General features: G+C 36.4%; 1 long non-coding RNA gene across 2 annotated transcripts; it reads left to right on the top strand.

Moving 5' to 3' along the window:
- Positions 1-422: 422 nt before the first annotated feature.
- Positions 423-27,569, top strand: LOC126765967 (uncharacterized). 2 transcript variants are annotated; one of them, XR_007668664.1, is made up of 4 exons: positions 423-506; positions 618-715; positions 13,573-13,628; positions 24,345-27,569. It is a non-coding gene; the product is annotated as an uncharacterized LOC126765967 (long non-coding RNA). The 2 variants fall into 2 exon arrangements; XR_007668663.1 differs by having other exon boundaries at positions 423-715.

Raw genomic sequence — 27,569 nt, 5'->3', positions numbered from 1 at the left:
AGACAAAAATAATAATTAGATACCGGTTTTATATATGTTAATAAGACATATAAAAATATTTAGGGTCTTATATTCAAATGTCTGAAAAGCTTGATTGCATTATTTGTATAATTTTTTTCCTTAACTTGCCCTGATATATGCAGATATGTACATTTATACTTGGTTCATATTTGTGAAACACAAAATTTAGAAAAAAATACACGCTGGTATTACATATATAAGAAATTATTTATATACAAGTATAAACGCGTATGCAGTCTGTTCATGGATGAGTACCACATACATACGTACATATACAAAACATAAAACAGAATATATATAAATAAATGTATATCTACATATACATACATAAATACATAGATAATACTGTTTCTAGCGTTGGCGTTTCGTATAAATTTTCCCTGTTTTATTTGTCAGCTAAAAATCATTTTTCGTTGGTCTCGCGTTTAATGAGCTTATTCTTAATTTTCCTAAGTATTTTTCCTAGGATTGTTTCGCTTTTTGTGGTATCTCCCATCTCGTATTCTTATCATCTGAAAGTTTTAAGTTTTTTCTGATACAATTGATATTTCAAAGAAAACGATTTTAATATTGTATATAAATATATTAATATTTAGGAGTGTAAAAACTTGTGTGCTAAATTGCAAATTTATTCAAAGAAGTGCCACTTTTCTTCGCAACAGCAGGTGTGAATTGTTTCAACAATTATTAAGCAGTAAGTAAGCAATACAAATTTCCTTTAGCAGCTATATGTAATGTATATATTTATATGTATATAAAAAATCACTTAATTTATATGTTATATATTTGTTCATAATAGGACAATTTTATCAGGATATTGGCGGAATTTTATCGCCCTCACATGTCTTGAAAACTCTAAAATGATACCTAATTGTTCAAATATACATATTATATGTGTTTATTTATATACTAAAGTAAATATTCAAATTGATGAGTCAGCTATGTGAAAAACTTATGAAATTTAGAAAGATGATGTTAAATAGTGGCGTTTATATTTGTTATATTTACATATATGTGTATAAATCATTTCTTTTCTACTGGAAACTATAAAGTAATACCAAATCATATAAATATACACATTAAAACGGGTTATAGTAAATGCCTTAGTTGCTGTGACAGTTTATGAAATTTGGAAATATGATGTTAAATAATGCCGCACCCATGTGTGTTATACATAAGCATATTTGTAAGTTTGTAAACATATATCAAAATACAAGCATATATGTGTTTGTAAGGAACATTTGTTGCGACTGATAGGCAACTCTTCCTATATACATACATATATCATTAAAGAATACAGCCTTGATTGCCCATATAAAACAAATATCTGTCTCACGTAGCAAACGTATCTTAAGAATATATGCACAGCTATATGGTACATACATGTATCGTAAAATTATGTAAGGGGGTAGCGGGTGTGATCTCAACTGACAAATTAAAATTCAAATTCATTTTTATTCTTTGATTTTAAAAACCAAAGCCTTAATTCAGTTGTAATCTTTCTATATAAAAATAAGGTGTCACGTTGTTTGTCCGCGATGGGCTCCTAAGCTACTGAACCGATTTTAGTAAAATTTAGCACACTGTGTCCAGGTCGAACCAACTTAGAAGATAGGATAGTAAAAGCAATCCATAAATAAAAAATACAGTAAAAGCTCTATTAAATGGACGTTCTATTAAGCGGTCATCTCCTTTAACTATGCACATTGTTGATGTTCTTTAAGTCTCGATGTCGAGCTGAGTCGATGTAGCCATGTCCGTCTGTCTGTCTGTCTGTCCGTCCGTCCGTCTGACTGTATATATACGAACTACTCCCTCAGTGTTTAAGATATCGTTTTGAAATTTTACAAACGTCATTTCCTCTTCAAGGAGCTGCTCATTTGTCAGAACTGCCGATATCGGACCACTATAACAAATAACTGCCATACAAACTGAACGATCGGAATCAAGTTCTTGTAAGGAAAACTTTCACATTTGACAATGTATCTCCACAAAAGTTAGCACAGATTATTTTTTAAGACAATAATGTAATATACGAAGAAATTGTTCAGATCGGCTTCTAGCTGCTATAAAAACTGAACGATCGGAATCTAGTGATGGTATGGAAAAGTTTTGAATTTGACAAGATATATTCACAAAATTTGCTGCAAAGATATTTTCTAAAGCAACAATGTAATTTCCGAAGAAATTGTTTCGATTGGTTAACTATAGCATATAGCTGCCATACAAACTGAATGAAACAAATGCTTGCAGGGGAAACTTCCTCATTTGACGATATATGTTCACTAAATTTGGTATAAGTTATTGCTCTTACAAATAATGTAATATGGGAAGAAATTGTTCAGGTCGGCTTACTATAGCATATAGCTGCTATACAAACCGAACGATCGGAATCAAGGGCTTGTATGGAAAACTTTCGCATTTGATGTGGTATCTTCACGAAATTTGACATGGATTACTGCTTAAGGTAATAGCATAATCTCTGAAAAAATTGTTCAGATTGGATTGATATAGCATATATGTATCTTCCATATAAACTGGACACATAGTTACTAAAAGAAATGCACCTGTGAAGAGTATATTAGCTTCGGTGCAGCCGAAGTTAACGTTTTTTCTTGTTTCCAATGAAATTTTTTTGTATGAACATATTCAAAATTAAACCTTGCCTGTTCGCCTTTATTCGTAAATCAAATTTTTACTGTAGTATATAGTTTATTATATGCAGTGGCGTAGCTACAACTTCGGGCGCCCGGGGCCAAGGATGTTCTGCCGCCCCCCTTTATCTACCTACCTACAAGTTTCATGGGGTGGTTCGAACAAAAGTGAATTTTTACAAAATATCTTCGATATTAACTATATTAAATTTAGGAACTAGAAGCCACGCAAACTCTGAAGTTCCAAAATTTTCACAATACGGTTTTTGAGGAAATTGATAGTAAATTTACAAGGCATCTTATTAAAAGCCATAGAAAAAACCCATTTTCGCCCTATATCTTGTACACTTTTGACACAATTTGCAGGCATTTTTGCCCGAATTGAAGTTTTTAAATACCATTTTACAAAATTTGGAGAAATAAAAGTATTTCTTACATTCAAAGCATAGGGTAAATGTGAGAGTGACACGTCGCTAGACAAAGCTAGAAAAGTGCATCTTTAAGTTCTATCACTATTTTTAAGAAAGATATAAGCCAAAAGATATAAGACAAATTCAAAGACTTAAGAGTACTCGAGTCATAATTAATATTTTTCATTGTTATTCAGATTATTTTATTGTGAGTGTAAAACTCTTTATCTTTTATAATAAATTCTGTAAAAAAAATTTGTTGAAGTTTTTTTCTGAATATTAAAAAAAAGCGAAAATCGTTTTGCCGCCCCCAAGACGTTGCGCCCGAAAATCAAAAACAAAAGAAACGCTAAATATAGTACCCTTCTCAAGTACAATGATTCCATTCAAGAACTTGATTTTGAAGTAAGGAAAGAAAGTATTGTCAAAATACATTTAAAATTCTACGATCAATGCAAAACTTTATTAAGAGAATACAAACTCTTCTTCTTCTTTATTAGCGTAGAAACCGCTTACGCGAATATAGCCGGGTTAACAAAAGCACCCCAATCGTTTCTTCTTTTCGCTACGTGGCGCCAATTGGATATTCCAAGCGAAGCCAGGTCCTTCTTCACCTGGTCCTTCCAACGGAGTGGAGGTCTTCCTCTTCCTCTGCTTCCTCGGCGGGTACTGTGTCGAATACTTTCAGAGCTGGAGTGTTTTCGTCCATTTGGACAACATGACCTAGCCAGCGTGACCGCTGTCTTTTAATTCGCTGACAATGTCAATGTCGTCGTATATCTCATACAGCTTATCGTTCCATCGAATGCGATATTTGCCGTGGCCAACGCGCAAAGGACCATACATCTTTCACAGAACCTTTCTCTCGAAAACTCGCAACGTCGACTCATCAGTTGTTGTCATCGTCCAAACTCAATGTTCACTATTAAAAGAAATTGCCAACTGAATAAGTTTTATGCTATAGCTGCGACGTCCAAATGGTTCCTTCAAGCCAAGTTAATGTTCGAAATATCTTTTCTAAATTTAAGAGGTTTGGCAGAAATCAAAATATTACGTAATCTGTTTAGTTTAATATGAATTCTTGTCTTTTATATTATATGTATATTATGTACGTATCTGCCTCACTAATCGATCTGTACGGTAAAAAGTCTACTAAAAGGCCGAGGCTAGGTGAATGTCAGATCCGTGGAATAACTACAAAACCAATATTGCATAAAGTGCAATAAAATATCTCTCATTACTTTATTAAAATCTCTGACATATTGACCCATCCATAATAGTTATATAGAGTCCATAAGAAGAACAGTTGGTGCGCGCACACTCCGAAGTGCAGTCACGGTGGAAGAAAATCAGTCCTATTACGTTCCGGACAAACCTTGTATCTCCTAAGGATCTAAAGCTACAATAACCAAGTTCGCAAACTACAAAACCCTTTAGCATCCCTATTGGCACTGCAAAAGTGGATGAAATCGGATGATAACCTCATCCACTACTCATATAACGGCAACGAAAGGGGAAGCGTCTAACACTTTTAGGTGAAATCACATATCTCGGGAATCTTACATTCCTAGTCACAGTGCGAAAATGGACGACGCTTACTTTCCATTTAGCACAATTTTTAATTCCATTTGAGTCTTTAATTTTCTAGTACACTAATCAATAAGCAGTAAATATAACAGGATAAAACTTTGATTGAATAATGCCTTTAGAGTATACCGAAACTTAACCAAATCCAACCAAAACTGTTCAAGCTCCTAGGTACCGAATATCTTGGCCCTAAGACTTATAGTTGACTTTTGACCGAAAATATCGGTCAATGTATGGGATATGCAATTGAAATTCAGAAAGAATCCTTTCCTGAAAATAATAATTCCGTGTATTAAAAATGGGTTGAATATACCTAAATAAAGATTTTCGAACATCCGGGTGACTTTATACCGCATACAAGTATATCGGTCAACATATGAGTTATGTTGAATATTACTGAATATTACTCATAACAGTGTATCTCGGTGCTTAAATAGATAAAATTGGGCGAAAACTTTTTTTAGTATGTGGGATGTTAATAGTATGTGGTATTTGCAAAAATAGATTTTATCTAAATATAATATTACCTTAACTCCCACATACTGCATACATATAATGATTTTCGGTTTTCTAACAAACCTTATGTGAATATGTCGGTCAGTATATGAGTTATACTATTATATGTTTTCATAGCATATAGTATATATCTGTGTGATTTGTAACATAGAGCCTTTATCCCGATATAGAAATATTGTTTATATTAGTTAGATGGGTTTTCATAAATTGGGTTAGGCTTAAAATTATAATTGCAACGGTTCCATTTAATTGCTTTTGGGGCATATTGCCTTTAACACTGGCATAACTTCTTTTGAGAACGTTATCCCTAATATTATTAGGTTTCGAACTGTGGTCAGTGATTTCAATAATTTCCCTTCGAGGAATATTTGGCATTAGGTTACGACGTGCTTGAATTCCGAGAGACAGCTTCGATTTTAAGTCTGTATATTCACCCAATCACTGTAGTTAGCAGTGCGATATCCTCTACGAAAAAACGATTTTTTTTATAAAATACTAGCTGACCCCGCAGGCGTTGTCCTGCGTGAAATTGTGTGTTTTGAAATGAAAAGAGAGTTGAATTTATATTGTGTTGAAAACCATTTATTTGCGATTTTTCTAAAGTCTTTTTTCAATGTAACACACCTTGATAAACAACATTTTTTGGTTTCTGTTCCGGTTCGTAAATGTACAGTGAAGATGGTTTCCCAACTCGTGAATACGCAACGTATATCTGGCCGTATTTCAAAGAATTTAGAAATTCCACTAGATAATTCACGGCTTCGTCTTTACTGTCAAGACGATCGATCGATTTAAATCGTCCCGTTTAAGTCATTAACATCGGTATTTTTGGCAGCTAAAATTGCGCGTGTACTCAAGCAATCGTAGTTACGATAATGTTCTGATAAACATTCGCGATGAGTTCACCTTTCATTGAAGTGAATTGACAAAAGGCAAGTGGAAGTATCAACCAAAAATTGCCCATTTCCAGTTCCAAGCGAATATGATATAAAATGTCATCGGCAATGTCAATTGTAATTGCTAGCATGCTTCTTAAAAAATTGCACACACTCAAATGAAGTTTAACCGCGTACATTAATCAAGAGCAACCGAAGCTAGAAGCAATGTTCGTTTTCGGGTGTATTGCATAAATTAGTCCTATTGCATTAGTTGAAAACACACCTGGATGTTCATCTACTACTTGGCCTTGCTTTCTGCGTAACCATTTCTTCGACGATGCATTCCATGTATAATATCAAGGCATTCCTCGCAAACGGATCACTGACGCAAGTTGAAAACTACTCGTCAATGTCAATTTTTTTGTTGGCGGTTTTTCCGCTGGCTGTACTGTATTCTCTGGGTTGAAATACACTATTTGGCCTTAATCGATTCACCAAACTTTATATTGTTTAATCGATTTCACCAAACTGCGATACTCAACATTGATATGAGTTTTGAATGTGAATTAGACAGTAATGGCGAATATGGTACGTTCCATGAGTTGTCAACTTCGATATTCACTCCTCTAAATTGAATGATAATTGTTTTGCCATTGTCGTCCGGTGAGCTACGCCATTATTTCCAGTTTGCGTTTCCGAAAGAAAAACACGTGGATAGTGTTTCGTGCATTTATTGTCAGACATACAAAAGTTCTCTGATCGGTTATCACTTGGGAGTGGCCAGAAACGATTATTTTACATATGGCTCAAGCAGCGCACTTCCGGTCACAGAACAAGTATCCTCTGGGTAGCCTAAGAACATCCGTTTGAAGGCGAACTTACGTGAGAAGGCGAAACATCCCCTGCATAGGGTTGTGCGCTAGGTTTGGGACCCACCACGTAAAAAACGCAACCAATGAAAAGAACAACAAGCCTCGGATGAGTGACCCCTTTTTGATGACGACCATGGCAAACGAATTAAGGACTACGAATTGAGGGCATGCACCTGGAATGTCCGGTCTCTTAGTTGGGAAGGTGCCGCTACCCAGCTGGTTGATATCCTCGTTAGAGTGAAGGCTGACATCACCGCCGTTCAAGAAATGCGGTGGACGGGACAAGGACGGAGGCGAGTAGGTTCTTGTGGCATTTACTACAGTGACCATATAAGAGAGCGCAAATTTGTAGTGGGATCCGTTTTGAGAGAGAGACTTCGTCTCCGAGTAATGTCATTCACTCTGGTGGATGAACGTTTAGCCACAATCCGCATCAAAGCGAAGCTCATCGACATGTCGCTGATTTGCGCCCGCACCCCGACGGAGGAAAAGGACGATGTGACCAAAGATGCCTTCTATGAACGCTTGGAGCGCACCTATGAGAGCTGCCCGCACCGCGATATCAAAATAGTACTTGGCGACTTTAACGCCAGGGTGGTCAAACAAGGTATCTTTGGCACTACGGTGTGTGAATTCAGCCTCCACGAGGAGGCACCCCCATTGGGTTGAGGCTGATCGACTTCGCCGGGGCCGTAAATATGGTTATCTGTAGTACTAGATTCCAGCATAAGAAAATTCATCAAGCCACCTGGCTGTCTCCGGATCGGAAAACCACCAACCAGATCTATCATGTTGTGATAGACGGAAGGCACGTCTGCAGTGTTTTAGATGTGCATGCGTTCCGAGGTCCGAACTTCGACTCGGACCACTGTCTTATTGCAGCCAAGATTCGCACCCGCCTCTGTGCAGCAAAAACCGCACGCCAACAAACACAAGGAAGGTTCGACGTCGAGAAGCTGCAATCACAACAGGTACTCTCTTCAACAACTCAGTATAAAGGAACTGTGGGACGGCATTTCAAGCTCTTAACGCACAGGTGCAACCGAAACCATTGATTTTCGGAAAATGCAAACAAAAAAACTGGTACGACGAGGAGTGCCGTATTGCAGCGAAGAGAAAATAGACTGCATACCTCGCAACGTTACGATCGACCAAAACACTTCCCGGATGGGATAGATACCGAGAGTCGAAGAGGCAAGCGAGACGCATTTGCAGACAGAGAAAGAAAGAGGCCGAAATGCGTGGGTATGAGAAAGCTTGATAAGCTGGCCGACAGGGTAGTGCTCTAAAATTCTACGAAAAAATGCGGCGGCTTACAGAATGTTTCAAGACCGGAGCAAACTCTTGTAGAACTCCCAAAGGTGATCTAGTGACCGATGCCCAGAGCATACTTAAATTATGGAGGGAACACTTCTCCAGCCTGCTGAATGCCAGTGAACGCTCAACGCCAGGAGAAGGCGAACCCGATTCCCCAATCGATGACGATGAAGCAGACGTTCCATTGCCCGACCATGAAGAAGTTCGAATAAAAATTATCCGCCTGAAGAACAACAAAGCGCGCGGGGGCCGATGAATTGCCGGCCGAGCTATTCAAACACGGCAATATGGTCGGACAAAAGCATGCCCAACGATTGGAATTTGAGTGTGCTAAGCCCAATCCATAAAAAAGGAGACCCCACAATCTGTGCCAACTACCGTGGGATTAGTCTCCTCAACATCGCATATAAGGTTCTATTGAGCGTATTGTGTGAAAGATTAAAGCCCACCGTCAACAAACTGATTGGACCTTATCAGTGTGGCCTTAGACCTGTAAAATTAACAACCGTGCTCCGTCAGGATCGGGAAGGATCTCTCAGAGCCGTTCGCGTACCAAACGAGATTTCAGACAAGGCGACTCCCTATAGTGCGACTTTTTCAATATGCTTGAGAGAATAACTCGAGCTGCAGAACTTAATCGAGCAGGTACAATCTTTCATAAGAGTGTGCAGCTGCTGGCGTATGCCGATGATATTGATATCATCGGCCTCAACACCCGCGCCGTTAGTTCTGCTTTCTCCAGACTGGACAAGGAAGCAAAGCAAATTGGTCTGGCAGTAAACGAGGGCACATATCTCCTGTCCTCAAACAAACATTCGGCACTTGGCTCTCACGTTACTGTTGACAGTCATAACTTTGAAGTCGTAGGTAATTTCATCTACCTTGGAACCAGTGTAAACACCACCAACAATGTCTGCCTGGAAATTCAACGCAGGGTAACTCTTGCCAACAAGTGCTGCTTCGGACTGAGTAGGCATCGCGTAAGCGGTGTCCACGCCAAGAAAGAAGAAGAAGATGTCATAGCTTCGTGCGAGTACTCGTGCATGTGCTTATATCTGCCAATGTATATTGATGGCAAAAAGAACACCGACCGATATTAGAGCGACCTCTTTGTGGCAACGTAACAAATTTCAATCTATAGTTGATCACTTTTTATGAAACACATATAAAGTTTTCACTGAATAATTGTCAATAATTTACCTTTTGAATAACCGAAATAAAGAAAGCAAACGACAGTAATTGAACTGTTCAAATAATTTACAAATAAATCAAGAAAACAAGAAAAAGATTTAAAAAAACTTGTGTGGAAAAGTCACTTTTTGATTTTTTTTGTTTTACAAACCATTCTCATTGGAGTCCCTTCAAAGTGGTTCGGGCCATTTTTCATTTCATGTAATGGTTTAGTCAGCTATAGCGAACAGACAAAAACCAAATTTATTTTTATATATAAGATTTGTTGGTGAAATCATCCTTCTTAATTGTATATTTGGAATTATGATGTAGATTACAAAGAACGCGTAGGGTGCAATATGATTTGACAATTAGTGCATAGTGCTTCTTTTAAGTGATTATTCAATGGTTGAACAGATATTTTAATTATAACGATTTTATTAGATTCAACGGCATGATCATGTGTTTGTATGGCTGTGTGTATATCCCAAAAAATAAGGTGACATTTGAAAAATTTATTTTGAAAATTCTTTATTTATTCTTCCAAATCAATTTCATCCCCTTCAAAGTAATCCCCTCCCGATGCAATGCACTTATTCCAACGGATTTTCCAGTCTTCGAAACACTGGTTGTAGTCACTTTCTGGGAAGGCCTTCAGTTCCGTCTTCGCTGCGGCTTGAATCTCCTCTATCGTATAAAAACGGTGTCCCCGGAGCGGTCTTTTGAGCTTGGTGAACACCAGAAGCCGCACGGCACCAGATCAGGTGAATACGGTGGTTGCGGAACGATATGGGTTGGTGCATTATCGAAATGATGTAAACCAGCAGGGGATGGTGTCTTGTAAAACCAAGAATTCCGGCCTTTTTAGGCGGATAGCGTTACGCAAACGACGCATAACGTTCAAATAATATTCCTTGTTGACTGTTTGACCGGTTGGAAGGAATTTATAATGCACAACACAACGATAATCGAAGAAACCAGTCAACATGACCTTGATTTTTGAGCGACTTTGGCGCGATTTTTTTGGTCTCGGCTCTCTTTTGGCTCGATATTTGCTCGATTGATCGGTTGTTATGGGGCCGTAAGCATAGATCCAAGTCTCATCGCCAGTTATAATGCGTTTCATCACACCCTGGTAGTCGGAAAGCATCGTTTCACACACTTCAACGCGACGCCTTTTTTTCCAAAAAATTCAATGTTTTCGGTACCAGTCGAGATTTGACGCGCTTGAGGCCCAAAACATCCTTCAAAATGATATTGGCTGAGCCTTTCGATATGTCAACTTCATCAGCAAGGTCTCTAATTGTTAGTCGATGGTTTTTCAACACCAAATCTTTGATTTGCTGAACGTGAGCTTCGTCGGTTGAGGTTGATGGTCGCCCTGAAGGCTCTTCGTCTTCGACACGTTCACGGCTGGCTTGGAACTCACTATACCACTTGTAAACATTTTTTTTAGACATAGCCCCATCACCAAAGGCTTCCTGCACCATCCTCAACGCATCCGCAGCAGAAAATTGATTCCGTAAACAAAATTTAATGCAAATTCTTTGCTCAACAAATTTCGATATCGCAATAAACGAAAAACTCACTTTTAGCAGCTCACACGTATTTCAAACACTAATAAATATTTTGACATGAAATTTGACGTAAATGTGACTGACAGTACTACCACCCTAAAAGACAAAATAATTCTCCAAATCCTTCTACGCGCGCAGTTTAAATTCAAAAGTATTAACCTTATTTTTGGGACACAGTAGTATGTTAACATGTTTGCAACTTTTTCAGTGGCATTTTAACTGGCAAAAGAATCAACAGTTCGATAAGCACTGCAAAAAAAATAAAAACAAAACAAGAAAGAAACGTTAACTTTGGTTGCACGGACGCTCTTCTTTTTACTGGCGTAGACACTGCTTACGCGATTATAGCCGAGTTAACAAAAGCGCGTCAGTCGTTTCTTCTTTTCGCTACGTGGCGCCAATTGGATATTTCAAGCGAAGCCAGGTCCTTCTCCACTTGGTCCTTCCAACGGAGTGGAGGTCTTCCTCTTCCTCTGCTTCCCCCGGTGGGTACTGCGTCCAATACTTTCAGAGCTGGAGGGTTTTCGTCCATTCGGACAACGTGACCTACCCAGCGTAGCCGCTGTCTTTCAATTCGCTGAACTATGTATGTCAATGTCGTCGTATATCTCGTACAGCTCATCGTTCGCCGTGGCCAATGCGCAAAGGACCATAAATTTTTCGCAGAACCTTTCTCTCGAAACTCGCAACGTCGACTCATTAGTTGTTGTCATCGTCCAAGCCTCTGCACTATATAGCAGGACGGGAATTATGAGCGACTTATAGAGTTTGGCTTTTGTTCGTCAAGAGAGGACTTTACTTTTCAATTGCCTACTCAGTCCGAAGTAGCACATGTTGGCAAGAGTTATCCTGTGTTGGATTTCCAGGCTGACATTGTTGGTGGTGTTTATGCTGGTTACCAAATATACGAAACTATCTACAACTTCCGAACGCTATAAGAGCCTCCACAAATATAAAAGACTCCTCAAAAAACTTGATTTTGAGCGATCTGAACAATTTATTCGGATATTGATCGATTTCTTGAAGATATCTTGTCAAGTGAAAAAGTTGTCAATACGGGAACTTGATTCTGATCGATCAGTGTTTGTAAAAGGTACATTCTGTAGTGGTACGCCTGTAACAATTGGAGATTGCACTGATACTTTGGACAATAATCCATGCTTAATTTCGTGAAGACAATTCGGCAAATGAAAATGTTTTCCATATAAGCACTTGTCCGCAAAAATAAGGTATTTCTAATCAAATTGCAACATATTTTTTTATATTTATACTAATAAATAAATGAAGAAATATGTACCATTTTGGTCGACTTTTTCTCATTTTTGCGCTAGACATTATTCTATCAGTGTAAAACTTTCATCACTATAAATCGAAATTTCCAGAACAGAAGCGAACTACTGTTGTGCTACACGAACTGATACAGCATCTTCACAAACTTTTTGAACATCCGGCCTTTTCCTTCAAAGAGGTTTCCTTAGTTCATTAGAGTCTAGCGAAGACTTTATAGCTTTTATCACAACCACTATGTGCTGACAGTTCGTCAGTTAAAAAGATAATATTTTTTTCATGAATTGACAAAAATTTTACAACTTCCAAAACCTTTTCTCTTTTTAGGTTAGTATTTTTGTTTCAGCAATATTATCCTTTTTCCCGTATAGATAATATAATTAATTTTAAAGTTACGGTTAGTTTTGTTTAAGTAAAATTAAATTGGTGGCGAAAGTGGGTGGAATCGATTCACGAATTATCATTTCAGACCTTGTTCTAGCACCATTAAAGTGATTATTGATTTCTCGGATGACTTTATACCGTATGTATCTGCCAATAGTACGTGTGATATTTTAATTCATGCCCACTTAATATTTTGAACACACAGGGTAATCGGTATAATATATAATTTTATCTAGCCCCAATGCACTTAATATAATTATTCTATCAAAAGTAAGTCACATAAATTGGGGTAAGTTAGTTTTTTTCAAAATTTATTTTATACGATTGCACTTAATATAATTTTTCTATCAAAAGTAAGTCACATAAATTGGGGTAAGTTAATTTTTTTCAAAATTTATTCTATACGATTATAACATAAGAGTGTAAGGATCAAATATAACTTCACACAATAAAAAGTACTATTAAAAAGTTCCCTCTATTCGTGTTTCTAAGGATATTTTGTCAAGCATTTTACCGATTAGTGAATGTAAACAACTTAAAAGCTTTAAATACAGAATATCGCAGGGTTTGAGTTCAGTTTTAGTATCGTCAAATTTGGAACATTTTTTATGACTCTATTACTGTGGTAAGTTGCTATAAACTCGCTTAAACACCTGCAATGTCTTCGATCCTTGGCGTCGAGTCATGAAAGTGCTGTTTTATCTAAAACTCAGTTTTAGCATTCTTGCTTTTACTTATTTACTACACATATGGTAGATACGTTATATCCGAATTTTGCCTAATGCACTTTTACCAAACCAATAGATATTGAATAGATGAGTTTTTACACATAATTAAAATCTTGAACAACGGATGCATATTTGAAAATAACACTAATAAATCTTTTTTTAATTTTACAGATTTTTGTAATATTACCTAAACAAAAATCGTCATGGAGTCTAATACTAAGTCAAAGGTAAGAATCTGAGGGTTGGGTTGGTTGGGTTGGTTTCCTGCGAATAGTTTTGGTATTATAACATAACATTACAATAGTAAATTCAGTAGCACGCTTGTACAATGTTGCATACAGCAATCCATATTGTTAAATATTGGCAATAGGGTGTCCGTTATTTCCCAAATTTATTTTTCATAATTTTTTTAGGGCATTTACTAAAAATTTTGAGGGCGCTGCAGATTCAAAAATAAATTTGGGAAATAACGGACACCCTAATTGGCAAGGCTTTCTTATTAATGTTATGTTTTTACACTTTTAGAAATGTTTGTCATCACTTCGACTTATTATTAAAAAACTTGTGAAAACTACAATGTGCTTTCACACAAGTTCAACTATAATAAGTAAGGAAGGGCTAAGTTCGGGTGTAACCGAACATTTTACACACTTTCACCTTGCAAAAATCAAAGGCGGAGAAATACTTTAAGCGTGGTTATTGCCCGCTTTCGCTATTTTCACAAGGTCACATAGGAATATGAAAATAAAAATAAAACACACCAAATTTTGTCGAAATCAATCAGTCGGGTCTCGAGATATGGGATTTCGCCAAAAAGTCACACCGGCTCTCATAAAATTCCTTCATACCATCTCGATGGTAAGACTTAATGTCTTTGGAGTGTTTAGTTACTGATTTATCCCGCTTTTAGTAGTTTTTAAAAGTACGGTTATATGGGAGCGGGGTTTTCATCCGATTTCATCCATTTTCACAATATTGGTAGAATTTCTTATACATGTGGGGTCATGTGTAGAAGTTCACGCAAGTGAGGAAAGTTCTCTGATCGCCATTCACTTGGGAGTGGCCAGAAACGACTCTTTTACATATGACTCAAGCAGCTCACGACTTCCGGTTTTTGACCAAGTATCCTCTGGGTAGCCTAAGAACATCCGTTTGAAGGCGAGCTTACGTGAAAAGGCGAAACATCCCCTCCGCGGGGTTGTGCGCTGGATTTGGGACGCACCACGTAAAAAACGCAACCAATGAAAAGAACAACAAGCCTCGGATGAGTTACCCCCTTTTGATGACAACTACGGCAAACGAATTAAGGACTACGAATTGAGGGCATGCACCTGGAATGTCCGGTCTCTTAATTGGAAAGGTGCCGCTGCCCAGCTGGTTGGTGTCCTCGTTAGAGTGAAGGCTGACGTCACCGCCGTCCAAGAAATGCGATGGACGGGACAAGGACTGAGACGAGTAGGTCCTTGTGGCATTTACTACAGTGGCCATATAAAGGAGCGAAAGTTTGGAGTGGGATTCGCGGTGGAAGAGAGACTTCGTCGCCAAGTACTATCATTCACTCCGGTGAATGAACGTCTAGCCATAATCCGCATCAAAGCGAGGTTCTTCAACATACCTCTGATTTGCGCCCACGCCCCGACGGAAGAGAAGGACGATGTGACCAAAGATGCTTGGAGAACACCTATGAGCGCTGCCCCCGCCACGATGTCAAAGCCGTTCTTGGCGACTTTAACGGAAACACATCGCCAAATGGGTTGATGCTGATCGACTTCGCCGGGGCCCGAAATATGGTTATCTGTAGTACTAGATTCCAGCATAAGAAGATTCATCAAGCCACCTGGCTGTCTCCGGATCGAAAAACCACCAACCAGATCGAACATGTTGTGATAGACGGAAGACACGTCTCCAGAGTTTTAGATGTACGTGCGCTCCGAGGTCCTACCATCGACTCGGACCACTATCTTGTTGCAGCCAAGATTCGCACCCGTCTCTGTGCAGCAAAAAACGCACGCCAACAAACACAAGGAAGTTTCGACGTCGAGAAGCTGCAATCACAACAGATAGCCGAACGATTTTCTACTCGACTTACACTCCTGCTCTCTGAGAGTATTCGTCATAAAGGGAACTGTGGAACAGCATTCCAAGCTCCTTACGTACAGCTGCAAGCGAAACCATTGGTTTTCGGAAAATGCAAAAAAACAGCTGGTACGACGAGGAGTGCCGTGTTGCAGCGAAGAGAAAGCAGGCAGCCTTCCTCGCAACGTTACGATCGACCACAACACGTGCGTGATGGGATAGATACCGAGAGTTGAAGAGGGAAGCGAGACGCATTTGCAGACAGAAAAAGAAAGAGGCCGCGGGAATGCGTGAGTATGAAGAGCTTAATAAGCTGGCCGACAGGGGTAGTGCTCGAAAATTCTACGAAAAGATGCGGCGGCTAACTGAAGGTTTCAAGACAGGAGCATACTCTTGTAGAACCCCCAAAGGTGATCTAGTGACCGATGCCCAGAGCATAGTAAAATTATGGAGGGAACACTTTTCCAGCCTGCTGAATGGCAATGATCGTAAAACGTCAGGAGAAGGCGAATCCGGCCGAGTTTTTCAAACACGGCGGCGAAGAACTGATAAGAAGCATGAATCAGCTTCTTTGCAAAATATGGTCGGACGAAAGCATGCCCAACGATTGCAATTTAAGTGTGCTATGCCCAATCCACAAAAAGGGAGACCCCACAATCTGCGCTAACTACCGAGGGATATGCATCACATATAAGGTTCTATCGAGCGTATTGTGTTAAAGATTAAAGCCCACCATCAACAAACTGATTGGACCTTATCAGTGTGGCCTTAGACCTAGCAAATTAACAACCGTCCAGATATTCACCATGTTTTAAATTTTGGAAAAAATCCGTGAAAGGAGAATCGACACACACCACCTCTTTGTCGATTTCAAAGCTGCTTTCGACAGCACGAAAAGGAGATACCTCTACGCCGCGATGTCTGAATTTGGTATCCCAGCGAAACTAATACGGCTGTGTAAACTGACGTTGAGCAACAACAAAAGCTCCGTCGGGATCGGTAAGGACCTCACCGAGCCGTTCGATACCAAACGAGGTTTCAGACAAGGCGACTACCTATCGTGCGACTTCTTTAACCTGCTGCTGGAGAAAATAATCGAGCTGCAGAACTTAATTGAGCAGGTACAATCTTTTATAAAAGTGTACAGCTGCTGGCGTATGCCGATGATATTGACATCATCAGCCTCAACACCCGCGCCGTTAGTTCTGCTTTTTCCAGACTGGACAAGGAAGCAATGCAAATGGGTCTGGCAGTGAACGAGGGCAAGACGAAATATCTCCTGTCCTGAAACAAACATTCGGCAGTTGGCTCTCACGTTACTGTTGACAGTCATAACATTGAAGTCGTAGTTAATTTCATCTATTTTGGAACCAGTGTAAACCCCACCAACAATGTCTGCCTGGAAATTCAACGCAGTGTAACTCTTGCCAACAGGTGCTACTTCGGACTGAGTAGGCAATTGAGAAGTAAAGTCCTCTCTTGACGAACAAAAGCCAAACTCTATAACTCACTCATAATTCCCGTCCTGCTATATGGTGCAGAGGCTTGGACGATGACAACAACTGCTGAGTTTACGTTGCGAGTTTTCGAGAGAAAAGTTTTGAGGAAGATATACAGTCCTTTGTGCGTTGGCCACGGCGAATATCGCATTCGATGGAACGATGAGTTGTATGAGATATATGACGACATTGACATAGAAGGACCGGGTGGAGAAGGACCTTGCTACGCTTGGAATATCCAATTGGCGCTACTTAGCGAAAAGAAGAAACGACTGACGCGCTGTTGTTAACTCGGCTATCATCGCGTAAGCGGTGTCTACGCCAATTAAGAAGAAAAGGATACTATATTTAAAAAGCTTAAAGTTAAAGGCTTAAAGTTTTAGAGGCAGAAAAAAGGATATATTTGTGTTTTTTTTTCAGCGACATGAGTAATACAATTTTATAAAATTTGGTGACATATTATTGTACAACTTTGAATGTATATTAGAAAAATTTTTCAATGAAAAATATTAATAAATAAGCCTGTGACGGTGAATCTGCAGAAGCGCCTTGAAAAAAAGTTGAAAGTTATAACTCTTTTTATTTCTCGAGATAATAATAATATTACTCCTGTCGCCGCAAAAAAAACAAAAATATGTCCTTTTTTTGCCTTTAAAACCTTACCCCCTCTTCTAGGAGGGAGCCTGCTTTAGAGGCTTCAAAAAATCGATAGTTTCGAGGATTTTTTTAAGAGGGAAAGAAATAATTGATTAAAGTGAAATTTTTAGGGTTTATAGTTATATATTTAAACATCATTCATAAATTTTTTGGATACGAAATCTTTGATATTCTGCCTTTGGGAAGCAACTGCTCGATGCATCTCGCATGTGCATTTGTCGAACGGCGGGCAGGATGCAGGTCGCAATTTCTATTGGAAACAAAAAATTCAAAATGATTCATATTTATTAATAATTTATCTTCTAGTTAAACTAAGAAAATTCAATAAAAAAAGAGTTTAAAATTTTAAAAATTTTTTAAAAAATTAAAAAAAGTGGGTTTTGACCAAAAAAAATTACTTTATGTTGTTTAAAAATATGTTGAAACTTGGCTTTTATTAGTTTTTTTTAGTTTAAATAGAAGATAATTTAATGCCAGAGATAATTAACTTTGCCCCAATTCCATACGACGTTTAGTTTTTTTTTATCTTGCCCGTATGAGTGCCAAGCACTCATATATCTGCTAGACGCTCGGTCAGTATTTCCCTTCTAGATTCGAAAATATTTCGAGTTCCCATCTATAACTTTGGAGACATGTTCTTAGATAATTTTTAAAGAGATTGAAGCAAAAAAAATCGATTTTTTGAAGCTTCTAAAGCAGGCTCCCCCTTAAAGCACTTAAACAGCTTAAGGCGATGTCAAAAATCGGGTTTGAGAAATGTTTCGACTATTGGAAGAAGCGTTGGCATAAGTTCTTAATATCGAATGGGGACTATTTTGATGGCGACAATATTAATGTAGACAAATCTATATACTATACATATATAAAAGAAAGTTGTGTTAGTTACAGCATTTAGCCATTGGTGGGGAGGTAGCTTAGAACCAGGGTAAGGACATAGGCTACTTTTTTTTAACTCTTTATGTTAAAATTCAATACAATTCATAAATACAAAAATTATATCTCAAATCACAAGCATTTGTTGAAAATTCATGATTGTAAGAGGAAATTATTAATGGCAATTTTGATATTTTTGGAAAATCAATATAAATTAAACGAAGAAAATCATTTGTTATTAAATACGTTAAAATATAATACATAAAGTGCAATTAAAAGCAATACTTTATTGTAACGCGAAAAAAGTGTGCGAAAAAGTTAAGAATATTGGAAAAATGGATAGCAAACTGTGCGTTGTTTATTTTCTGTCATCTAGTTAAATATATTAAAACTTGTTTTTGTTAATATACTTGCACACATTGCTGTTAAATTTGGATTACGATTAGTAATCAATTAGATTAAATTTGAAAAGGAATGGTATTGATTACATAATTCTCATTTTAACAATTCCTGATTATTAATTAATTATGATTACAAATAATCCAAAAATAATTAAGATTAGTTAGGATTACGAGAAAATAATCAAAAATAATCAAAAGTAATCAAAAAAGTAATTGGCTACTTTCAAGGATTATTTTTGATTATTTTCGATTATTTTTAAAAAAATTTGAAAGCTCATCATTTTATACTTACATTTCGTTTTGAAAAATTTGCATTGAAAACATTCTGAACAAATAAAACAAAATTAGATAGTTTTTGTATACAAAATAAAGGTGTAATCACTTCAATAACAAAACAACCAATAACATTTTAGTCCTTCCTAAATCAAAAAAAAGGGAAAAATACGTGGAAAAATAATAAAGAAAACAAATACATTCAATTCACAAAAAACAGTTTTATAATTTACATAGTATATTTACAATTGGCCTTCACTTCAACTAATTTTTCAAAAGAAAAATCAGACAATGATTGCCGCCTTGGACTGTTGACGATCCCGGATGAAAACAGTCGTTCAACTGGAGCTGAAGACGTTAAGGGCGTGTTAAAAAAAATAAATGCCCCCTTAATAAACCATATTTTTGGTAAATCTCGTCAGCACTTGCATTGTCATTTAAATAGCTGAAGAACTGCTGTTTTATTACGGATCGTTGGTCAACTTTAATCTGTTCTTGTGGAGAAGAACTTACTTCAATTTCATCATCTGCAAAGTTAAATCTTTAAAATGAAAAACAAAATAAATGTACGCATAAGCCGCATAAGCTCACCATCATTACTGAAATCAAAAAAATCCATAGTTAATGTTGCTTTCTCCTTGAAGAAAGTCCAGGGCTACCTTTAATGGTAGTGCAATTTGTTTTTCAATATGAATAAAGGTTTAGTGATAATGACATTTTTTCCACTATCACTAAATTTTCAGTGATAATGGATTTTGCTGTTTAACTACCAATGAAGAAATAGAAACCTTATTGTACTTACAACACTCACAAAAAATGTACGCAAAAGAAATATTTACTTTATACAAAATGCAGAATCAAGAAGAATGCAACAGGTTATCTATTATCAAATTGATGAACATCAGTAGTAATAACAAAAAGTGAAAAACAACAACTAACATGAAACACTAGTGCCATAATTTCGCAAAAAAAAAATAATCAAAAACAATCAAAAGTAATCTTCGAAAGTAGTCAAATTATTTTTCGATTACTTTTTATTATTTTTGATTATTTTTTCGAAATTTTTATTAATCTTGACTATTTTCCGATTATCTGTAATCGTAATCAATTAGTAATCGTCCGAATCTGAAAATAATCGTAATATAATCATTACTTCACCTTTCAAAAAAAAAAATCTAATTACTAATTATTATGATTAGTAATCATTACTTAACAGCTTTGCTTGCACATAATGTAATTAGCAATATACAAAGTACTTATCTCTGATGCTGTAAACGTAAAGGAGGCGACAAGTTGCCTACTCAAATTTGGTAAATTCAGCTAAATGCACGAAATTTTTGTGCAGTACTAATTGGCATTAACATGAATCAAATGCGCAAGTTAATGCAAACTAAGCCCGCTAATACAAATTTGGGCTGTCGTCTGTCAAGGCTATTACACTGTGACCCGATTTGACTGAAAATTGGTGGAGAGGTAGCTTATAACCAGAGGACGGAAATGGGGAACTTTTTATTTCTTTATGTTAAAAGTCAGTGCAATTCATAAATACAAAAATTATATTTCAAATCATAAGCACTTTGTCATGTTTATAGGAATCATTTGAATATTTTATTACTTCACAAAATAAAATACCAAGCCATAGCTGGCAGTGAACAATCATTAAATTTTATGTTTCCTACTAGATAATGTATAAAAATGAATCCATTAACTAATCAATCGAATATTTGAACTCCGTGAATGAGCCGGGCTTGCCAAAACACAATTTAGACCTAATGTTGGCTCCGAAGTAATAATGCTTCGAAACATAAACCAAGCAAACCATGTAACGGTACGCGTTTGGTGGTAAGTAAATTGATGAACAATGTGACTTGCATTACAATACTCAAAAGAAAATTCGAAATTGAGGCAGTTTTGATTCGGAGTATACCGATGATCCCAACCGATATGCCGTTTGAGGTTAAAATAGTTCAATTTCCGATTCTGTCATTCGTAATGACCATTAACAAATCGCAATGTCAATCTTTTAAAGTTTGTGGTTTGAATCTGTAATATGTAATGTACGAGGTGTGTTCAAAAAGTATCGCGAATTTTGAATTTTCGCGGGTTACGTATATTCAAATTTCGAATTTTTTGTGGCGTTATGTTGGTACTCATATCTCTCACTTATGCCGACAAGCTCGGCCATTTTTAATGTTCATTTAATTGTTGACAGCTGCTTTGCTTGCACGTGTTTTGGATCGTCTTCGATTTTCACCTATTCAGAAAAATGGATCAAAGAGCCTGTATCAAATTTTGTGTGAAAAATGAAATTAAGTGCATTCCGAATGTTCACTGTGGCATACGGAGAAGCTACCTTGGACCGAAGCAACGTTTATCGGTGGTACAAAATGTTCTCAGAAGGCCGAGAAGATGTGAACAACGAAGTGCGTGCCGGAAGGCCGAGCACTTCAACAACAGACGAAAAAATTAATGAAGTGGAGAAAATGGAATTGGCCAATCGTCGAATCACCGTTAGAGAAGTTGCTGAGGACCTAAACATATCAATTGGCTCGTGCCATTCGATTTTTATCAATGATTTGGGCATGAGACGGGTCGCCGGGAAATTCGATTTTGCACTACGATAACGCCCCTGCTCACACATCGTTGCTTGTGCGCGACTTTTTGGCCAAAAACAACACACTAATGATGCGGCAGCCACCGTATTCCCAAGATCTGGCCCCCCTGTGACTTTTTCTTGTTCCCTAAACTGAAGAGGCCCATAAAAGGACGACGTTACGCTTCTCTTGACGAGATAAAGACGGCATCGAAGGAGGAGCTGAAGAAGATAAAAAAAATGATTTTTTGAAGTGCTTCGAAGATTGGACAAAATATATATTCATGAATAAATAAATAATTTTTGAAAAAACACAAAATTCGCGATACTTTTTGAGCACACCTCGTATTCGCATGTTTAAGGGACAGAAGGTCATCTGCGTTGCTTGTTCTTGCGCCTGATAATTAAACAAAAAATATCTATAAAAAAAGAACTTAACTAAATCCAAAACCTGCTATTTGTTTCCTTCAAGGAAAAGCAGACTTCACCGGATCCTCTAGTTTATATATAAAAAAGAAAGTCTGGTTACTTACACTAATTCAAGAACAGCTGAACCGATTTGGCTGAAAATTGGTGGGGAGGTAGCTTAGAACCAAGGGTCGGACATAGGATACTTTTTATATCTTTATGTTAAAAGTCCATACAATTCATAAATACCAAATTTCAAATCAAAAGCATGTGTTCAAAATTCTTGTAAGAAGCATTTGAAAATTTTATTACTCCAAAAAAAGAAAGAAATAAGTAAATTTTGTTAAGACGAACCTGTCAGATGTTTTTAATATCACAACAAAAAATTACATTCACATTTTCGTCCTCAAGGCATTGCGGCTACTTTGCTAGATTATGGGCGAATAACAAACCAACGCGACATCTTATATAAAAAATAGCGGAATAACTGCTGTGTTATTTAAACGGAAACGATGAAGTATATGCGTACAATCTCAAACTGATCCTTCCTCAAAAATAATACAATTGCTAAATATTTGAAATGGTAAAATAGAACTGCCACAAAATACGCAGTGCAGTGGATCATAACCACGAGCATCCAAAAAGACTGATGCCATAACCTTGCCAGACGCCTTTTTCGTCTTTTCACACTTGAGGACTGGTTCATAATGTGCCGTCCACTAGGCTGACTGTCGATTGGACTACAGTGTGAAATGATGGAGCCATATTTCTATTGTCACACATCAGTGGCGTAGCTACAACTTCGGGCGCCAGGGGCCAAGGATGTTCTGCCGCCCCCCCTTTATCTACCTACCTACAAGTTTCATGAGGTGGTTCGAACAAAAGTGAATTTTTACAAAATATTTTCGATATTAAGTATATAAAATTTAGAACTAGAAGTTCCAAAATTCTCACAATACGGTTTTTGAGGAAATTGATAGTAAATTTACAAGACATCTTATTAAAAGCCATAGAAAAAACCCATTTTCGCCCTATATCTTGTACACTTTTGACACAATTTTCAGAAATTTTTGCCCGAATTGGAGTTTTTAAATATCATTTTTGAAAATTTGGAGAAATAAAAGTATTTGTTACATTCAAAGCATAGGGTAACTGTGAGAGTGACACGTCGCTAGACAAAGCTAGAAAAGTGCATCTTTAAGTTCTATCACTATTTTTAAGAAAGATATAAGCCAAAAGATATAAGACAAATTCAAAGACTGAAGAGTATTCGAGTAAAAATTAATATTTTTCATTGTTATTCAGATTATTTTATTGTGAGTGTAAAACTCTTTATCTTTTATAATAAATTCTGTAAAAAAAATTTGTTGAAGTTTTTTTCTGAATATTAAAAAAAAGCGAAAATCGTTTTGCCGACCCCCATAACGTGGCGCCCGGGGCGACGGCCCCCTTCGGACCCTCAAGCTAACGTTTCAGAGATGGACTAGTTCAGACAAATAAAAACTAATTGCGAATGTTATGTAGAATTGTTGCGAGAGTTATGTTCTTCTAAATGACTGCTGCACATTTTGGCTAATACTAGACGATTCCTAATCCAAACGTAACACGTCATATAATCGGTTCACACTCTTTCTAACAATAATATTATGAGCATAGAAATTAGTTTATGAGATCCCGCGAATACGATGGACGCGGAAGCTGTTGATGCCAAACTCATGTAAATTCTACATTGGCTTTTATATAAACTTAATTTTCTGTATAAACTTAATTTTTATGTCTTCCAATTTGTTTTTCTTTTGCAATGTGTTATTGAGCAATATATCATACGAAATGAGATAAGAAATGTGCGCGGAAAAAAATAAATAGCAAATGTAAAGGGACTTTGTGGCAATATTGGATGTAACCGGTTAAAAATAAAAGTTCTATAAAAGAACTTTCGTCTATCTGATCGGTTACATTTAGCATCACATGTGATGCTAAAAATTTATGTAGATCCACCCGTACATTTTAAATTGGCTACACTTGTATTTCATCAACAAAACAGTACACGTTCAAATTTCATAGTCATGCATTTGTTTTTTAGTATTTATCGTTAAGGTCATAGTGATTTATTGCATACATGCATTTAAGAACACTTATGAATTATATATTGTTTCCTAACAGATGTCAAGCACCAGTAAATCCATCAGCAGTTCATCAACAATACAGCAGTCGTCCACTATAAGCATACAAAGCAGTAGCAACAAACAAATATTTACTATTGATGCCGGGGAATTAACGAAAATGCCTTCAGTTCCCATTATCCATAACGATACAGCCAGAACTGGCAAGCAAAAAGGGGCTCTTACAACGCCAGTTAACGAAAATGCACCTTTTCAGAAGCAATCACAATTTCAATATTCTAATGAAGATCTGCCCGCCATAAACCAGCTCTCTTCGTCTTTACCAACTTCATCCTTTTCTTCACAACCTTCTACCGATATGAAGAAAACTTCAAAAACCGACGCAGTATCGGATATATTAATAAGTCACTCTGTCATGTTAATGGAATCTACCAAAAAACAGCTAATAACAGCTGCTTCTTCTACCTGTACTAATAATTCGTCTGGCTTATTGAAATCTTCCGAATCTGTCGAACGAGCTTGTTTACAAACCTCATCTAGTATGGAAGAAGCTAAATTAGAAATCAAATCATAAATGTATATACAAGTATACAAGTATTTCTTATGTATAGTTGCACAGGGCATATTTAATGTGTGTCTGTATTTGATGCAACAAATTAATAAACAAATTTACGTAAATGTATAAGTATGTATTTGGGGCATTCATTTTATCATCAATTTGGTTGTTCTCATTGAACTGTTTCCGATTCGCTAATTATTTGTTCTCTATATGTAGACGCTGCTATCTTGTTGATTCACCAAGCGTTGGAGTGAAGCGAACCGAAGAAACTGTACCAGAGGTTCAAACAAATTTGAAACACTTGCTGTTCAACCCTGCGGTTACATGTCTTCTGAAGCATGCGCAATTGTATTGCGATCCCCTTTGGTTGTGTATTTCTTATCTTCGTCCAAAAACGTTTCAGTAACTTCTTACTCTTGTTTGTGAAAAATTTATTAAAGCTTTATGTTTAAAATAGAAAACATAAAAAAATCTTAATACTTTCAATATGTAATTTGAGCTATGCAGTAAAACTTATAACTGACCTAAAATATGCAAAACGAACTTGGTAGCATTACTCTCGTACGAAATACATTCTTTTTATCCTATTATTCACATAATTAATTATTCAATTCAGTGAACATTTTATCTACGAATAAAAGCAAAAACGTTTTGTATAAGAATAAGTGATTGTACTTGAGGTTTAATTATGAATATCTTCATACAAATAAATTTCATTGGAAAAATTAACGAATTTAAGCCTTCTTTATCAATGTCTGGTTACCAGTTGATAGAGTTGTTCGTTTAATAGATTGTACTTAATAAACATTAACAATATGCATGGTTAATGGTGGTGTACGCTTAATAGAGTGTCCATTGAATATCACTGTATTTTTTATTTATGAATTGTTTTTACTATTCTATCTTCGAAGTTGGTTCGAACTGAACACATTGTGCTAAATTTTACTAAAGTCGGTTCAGTAGATTAGGAAACCATTGCGGACAAACAACGTGACACGTACTTTTAATATATAAAGATTTACACGACACGGCACAATATTGAACGAATCGAAGACATCTATTTTCTCATTATTTCTTCTAAGACTTCATCTATCTATTCCTTCCGTTTTTATTTTCTTGACACATTGAAGGGCAGTAGAAACTAATAAAGTACAAGACTTTATATGTTTGTGTTTTTTAGAATAATATAAGGATAGCTTACTCGTTCGCTTATATATATTTAATTTTGATTAATTCAGCACTTTAAAGTAAGTTTCGGCTATCATCGTCATGGCGCCAGCGGATTCCAGATACTACGTAATGGGATGATGGCGGCTATAGCACCAAAATTTTAAATTAGATGTTGAATGCCTCAAATACAAAACATTTGTATTCAACAATGTATTTTTGGGAGATTTACATGCAAACTAACATTTCACAAAAAATCACTTTACTATATTAACAACTTCCAACGTAAAAAGCTGTCATTGCCTCCAAAACATGGCGCCAAACTATGTATACCCCGGTAGCTTCTAAAAGCAACCGTTTTATTCGGGGATGCCACACAGAGAACTCCGCTTTAACGGCTATAGACACAGTGAATGAGTGAAGAAATTAAAAAAAAATAATAAAATAAAATAAATATATCATATATATTACACAGTACAACAGCTAATCTGGGGGGTGAGAAATTCCAAGTCAGGGTGATGGTACTAAACCCTTTGAGGGTTTTACTATACTGACCTAGTATCCCGACATGGAATTTCTCACCCCCCAGACAATAATCCCAAAAATGTTCCACAGTGTTATTATATGTTTATTAAAAAATAATAATAATGCAAATAAAGTGATTTGAAGATATTATGATTATGCTTTTTACTTTTATATACACATTAGGGTGTTTTTTTCATCATGTAATTTCCTTGGAAATGCCCTAAAAAAATTCCCTGAAAATTTGAGCACTTAATATTAACATTAAAGACTGGACCAAGGCATGTAAATATTTTCCATAGAAAATATACAGGACAATCGTGATTTTTTATCTTTAAATTTCTATAGCTCAGAGGCATTTTATGGCATTGCTTTGACTTTAGACACATACATATTTCTTAGAATAGAACACTACAAAAGTGTCCATTGCGACAAAGTCGAAACTCACACCGGCGAGGTAGTACGGGCTCTAAACCTGACTTTTTCACGAAATTCGCATTTCTTTGTATATATCTCGTAAATGACAAGAGCTATAGAAAAAATGTGCATGACAAACTTGTAAGAAATTTCATATGCTACCAAAAAGATCCGTGGTCTATTGTTTTTTTAGGGTATTTCCAAGGAAATTTTATGATGGGACTGAAAAAAATGAATAGTTCAAAAAAAGAAAAACACACCTATACATATATATATAGTATATATATATCAGCATTTTAATACTAAGCAAACCAGCTCAGTGTAACTTGTGCTCCTCTTTAAAAGGCCTAATTAAGAAAAAGTAATGTGTTCGGAGTATTGTATTTTGTGTTGAAATGTTTGCCCTAAATGCTATCGATTAAAAAATTTTAAAACTATACATAAATATGTATTAAAATATTTAGTTAGATAGTTTGCTAAGAAGAACTTTTATATTTTCTTGTTTGGTTCTACGAGCTCTACCTTAATAAGCATTTTGTGATTATTCATATCTGATATACATAGATCGAAAAATAAAGTATGTGTTTTTGAGACTTTCTA

This window comes from Bactrocera neohumeralis, unplaced genomic scaffold (assembly GCF_024586455.1).
Source record: "Bactrocera neohumeralis isolate Rockhampton unplaced genomic scaffold, APGP_CSIRO_Bneo_wtdbg2-racon-allhic-juicebox.fasta_v2 cluster11, whole genome shotgun sequence".
Taxonomy (NCBI): domain Eukaryota; kingdom Metazoa; phylum Arthropoda; class Insecta; order Diptera; family Tephritidae; genus Bactrocera; species Bactrocera neohumeralis.
The sequence above is the reverse complement of the archived record's forward strand: the minus strand, read 5'-3'. Positions and strand labels throughout refer to the sequence as shown.